Here is a 4786-nt window from a genome sequence, read left to right on the forward strand (position 1 = left end):
ATAACTTGACATATATATATATATATATATATATAACATCTGTTATCAAGCATGTATTCTACCTTTCAGTGTTTTTGATGCTTGTTTTTGAGAATTAATGTTTATATTCTATTTTAACTAGGAAAAATTGGACATAATCAAATAAATGTCATATTAACTACAAATATTGTTCACTGATTATTTTAATGACAGAAATGGATGATTAATACATATAAAATAGCAGAGGTTAATAATTAAGTTAGCATACATTTATAAAAAAAATGTGTTGATGCATTCTTACGGGCTATTGGTCACTGAAACTATTTTGATCAAAAACCATTAAGAATGGGATTAGGCATCAAACAGGGAGACCAATTCTATGTAGAAAACAGTCAATAATGTCAGATATACGTCTTTAGAGACATTGTAAATATTACAGCTGGAAATGATGTTAACAACGATGATTTGGAAGATCCAAATTGACTTAGAAATAACAATAAGAAATATCCATTTATTCAGATTATCGTAAGGAAAAAAATGTGCATCCAGTTTATGCATATGTTGTTCTAGAACACCAGCATGGTTAGTTTAGTATACAGGTTTAACTTGTATGGGGTCATAGTGACCACACACTGGCATTCTAGGGTTAAGGACTATCTGACTAGCCATCCCTGATTTTGAAATAATAGCCTAATTGTAAAGCATCTAGCCAAACAACCCACCACCAACTCTTGGGCTATTCTACTGGAATACTAGTATCTATGGCCCCAAAGTACACTCTACATTTGTTTAGTTGATAATGGGGTGAGAATCCCAGAATTTTGGATCCACAGTCCAGCTTGCTAATCAGTCAGTATGTGTATATGAAAGTTTTTAAGAATCCAACAGAGTATTTTGGGGGTCAAAGAAACACTTGCATTAACATCCAATAGCAAAATCTCACCCAGTATATAATCAATTTATATACAGGTCAAACAGTACACTAAAACTATACTAAAGTGTATTTAATTGATACAGCAAGCTGGCCCTGTATAAAAACACTGGTAAACGGTTGCAAAAAAAAAAAGAGATTTTCCAATTTCCACCTGACAAGTTGACTGTCATCTATAGCAAAATGCAATATATATATATATATAAAAACAAAATTCATAGTGGATGAACAGTGATTTGATAATACTTGTAGAGGTAGTAAATTGAAAATATAATAATGAAAGATCGATGAACATGACATTTTAATATTGAACTGTTGAAATAATAAATGTATTTTAAAAACAAACAGTCACAAAGAGATACAAATATACGTTTTTGCTGACTATTATCTGAGAAATGCTATAAAAGGCAAATGAGTAAAACAAATAAGTGATGAAAAACAGATATAAATAATATCACTCATGCACATAAATTAAACTTAGCATCATTATCAAATGGGAAATTGGCTAGTTGATAATCCTACATCCCTATAAAAAAAACAATTAATAAAAATGAGAATTTTACACTACAAATAAGCCAGTGGATTCACTCTAATAAGATTAGATATTAATTTCTGGTGATAGCAAGCTACCTACACAAATGAAAGCTAAAAATATATATATATACCTAGTAATAAGTATAGCTAATTAAATATAATGTTCAAACTACATTACTACATAATGTTCAAACTACATAAAGTTTACATCACATGATTTCATGTCTGTTTCAAACACTTCTTGCATTCATATTCATTACCTTTACTATGACCTCCCTCTAATAATACTTTGACAGAATAAAATATTTCAAAATGGTTTGAACTTTTCACTGGAAGAGATAAGCAAGTTTAACATAAAACAATGTTTTAAAATTCATTTTTGTCACTTAATACACATTATACTTGTTTCACCATCTAGAGATCGATGTCCACACCTTTGTGCTTTAAGTAACATATCCATGCAATGATAAATAGAGACCTTCTGTTGCACTAGAGATAGAATCAGTCTATTACTGGACCTTGTACTATTACTACTTGATTCCACTGACATGGAATACCTCTGGTGAATTTTCAACAACCAACACGAATAAAATTTCTTTAACTTTCAAGCATCATTTCCCATTTTTGTTTAAATGTTAAGACACTTTAAAGTATTTTTCAAACTCATTAATGTGTACAAGTCAATGCTGGTGATTTTGGATTTTTCGCACTAAGCTGTAAGCCTGTTCTGTATGGGCAAAACAAGGGTCAGTTTATTAATATTAAAGCTAACCATAATTAACCCTAGCCTAGGCGAGTCTAATACTACAATGATAATTACTACAAATTCAGATTAAATCTACGGCTTATGTAAGAAATGAGAAGACAACTTATTTTCTTTACGAAAGTTTGTACTTTTTAATCTTACTAACAAATAATACAAGTCACTTAATTTTTTTACACTATTATTAGTACTACTACTACTGAGTACTACTACTAGCACTAATATTTCATTGCGACGTTTGTTTCCAAATATAATTCAATTTCAATACAATATCTTACCGCGTTAAAATCCTTATACAGTTACAAATACGAATTATACATATAAAGCCATCTTTATCAAATGAAACAGGAAAAATATTAAACTCACAATTTAAAGTTACAGTGGATACAAAAAAAAATTAAACAAAAGAAGACAACCAAACAGTGCTAATTTTTACCACCTATAATCTTGTCACGAGATCAAACAGCAGACGTCATTGTCAATAATCATGTAGGAAAGAGGGCGCTTTTTTATTTTGGTATTGTTCTTTGAAAGTAGTTGTTCAATTAATTTGCAATTGAACAATATATGTGTAATTTAATAAAAATTCACGTATAAATTAAAAACAAAATGAATGAACTGTCCGTTTGCCCAGCGCATTCATCACTAGTAGTACTCAATAAACTTTGGGATTTATATATTGATTATTCATACTGAGATTTTGCTAGCAGTGTTATTAATACTATATAATATAATATATATAATATAGATATAATACTAACTACCGAGAGGAGATTCTATTAATAATACAATTATTTATCTTATATGGTTTGAATTTTGCGCAAAGCTAAAGGGTGGACGTTCTACACTAGCCGTCCCTAATTAAACACTGATAGATTCTTGGGCTACTCTTTTACCAATGAATAGTGGGAGTGGCCATCACAATAAAACGCCTCCACGGCTGAAAGAGCGATCATATTCAGTGTGATGAGTATTCAAACCCACGACCCTCAGATTGTGAGTCTAGCGCCTTAACCACCAGGTCATGCTAGGCCAAGACAATTAAATTAGAGATTGTAAATGTTTTATGATTTGGAATGTTGAAGATAAAAGCTTCTTTTCTATTGCATTGAAGAAAATAAGTGAAAATTTGACATTATTGTAGATAGGAAATTGAATACTTCAAATGGAAATAGATATCAAAACAAAAAGAGATGAAAATGATGGGTTCTTCTTCTCGAAATACAGAATTCCAAAAAACAGAAGTTATCTAAACATTTGGTACCTAAAATTATGACTGTTGTTGAGAAGTAATGCTTTAGACGTAGTTTTTGGTCAAAACAATTCTTAATTTTTCAACTGAGATATTTTTGTCCTTGTTAAGGGATAATTTTAGGACTATTTTAAAAGTTACATGAATTGGTATTTTAGAGTTACACTTGTGTCATATTAGTAGATCTGTTGGCTCAGAAATAAGTCTGAAGGGTTATAACACTAAAACTCGCGGTTCGATACTCGTGGTGGACACAGCAAAGATAGCCCATTGTGTAGCTTTGTGCTTAATAACAAATAAAACAAAATAAAGCATTTAGTAAAACAGAGCCTAAAATTCATATTATGATATGGAGAATTACCATGCATTTTCTATATTTTTATGTCGTGTAGATATTTTCACTATTTTTCGTATTTTCTAGGTATGTACAATTTTCGCATAACGCTTGGTCAAGTGAATGTTTTACTTAGTTTCGTTCTAGCTTCCTTCGTTCCCTTGTCATTCTATTGGAGTCACGCCTGTTCTGTTCATAGTGAATGAGGGCATGGCTGTAATGTTGCACGTTGTGCAAATACGTGAATAACAGTGTTCTTCAATGGCAATTCAGGTGGTTTTTCAAGGTGACGGCCTCTTCTGTGTTAGAATGAAAATGACCAGTCATGTGTGTATTGCTAATTGTTATGTGTAAGCCTGATGCTACCTATTCAACTAGACAGCATAATATTCAGTCAATTTGGAAGGTTTTTTGAAATGGATCATTCAGTTTCAAAATAAGTCTTGGGGGAGTAGAGACACCCTGGTTGATTTGCAGTTCTAGTAAAGGTGACAGACCAGCAACCAAAGCAAGTACATGCACAATGTTTATAAGATTGTTTTATTGTGCATCACACTTTGTGTCCAGTTCATTTATTTCTTAGCACAGACTCAGTTTAGCAGAATTCAGAGTTATTCATAATTTGTTTTGCCAAGCCTCCCATTATATTGCAGACCTATATAATTTACCCTTTACCAAAATCAGTGTACTCTGTGATAAGTGGGAAGGATAAATTTTGATGCAGAGGCCATGAGATAGTTATTGTAGAGTTTCCTGTCTTCTGTTGACATGTGTATTGTCCTTACTTGAACTCTTGTTTAAAAGAGATGGTTCTTACTTATAGAATGACATTTTCTGCAAGTAGAAGTACTCAAGACCATGAAGGAGAGTTAGTTGCTGAAAAGAAGAAATTGTTGTATAAAGGAGTTGTTGGGTCTAGTAGAAGACCTCTCCTGAGTGTCAGACTTTTGCCAAAACTGCAAAAGTCTATGACTTTGGCTTTTCTGCAAACGA

At 31.6% G+C, this 4786-nt stretch overlaps 1 protein-coding gene across 4 annotated transcripts in view; it reads right to left on the reverse strand.

Moving 5' to 3' along the window:
- Positions 1 to 2667, reverse strand: part of LOC106470375 (ras-related protein Rab-7a-like) — a 14807-nt gene extending 12140 nt beyond the window's left edge. The window contains exon 1 of one of the 4 annotated variants that reach the window (XM_013930925.2): positions 2647 to 2667. The gene's annotated coding sequence lies outside the window, so the exon portion shown is untranslated. Of the gene's footprint in view, positions 1 to 2485 lie in introns of all 4 variants that reach the window. The other 3 variants (XM_022398976.1, XM_013930924.2, XM_013930923.2) reach the window with 3 other exon arrangements.
- Between the last annotated feature and the right edge of the window lie 2119 nt (positions 2668 to 4786).

Source organism: Limulus polyphemus, unplaced genomic scaffold, assembly GCF_000517525.1.
Source record: "Limulus polyphemus unplaced genomic scaffold, Limulus_polyphemus-2.1.2 Scaffold3972, whole genome shotgun sequence".
Classification (NCBI taxonomy): Eukaryota; Metazoa; Arthropoda; class Merostomata; order Xiphosura; family Limulidae; genus Limulus; species Limulus polyphemus.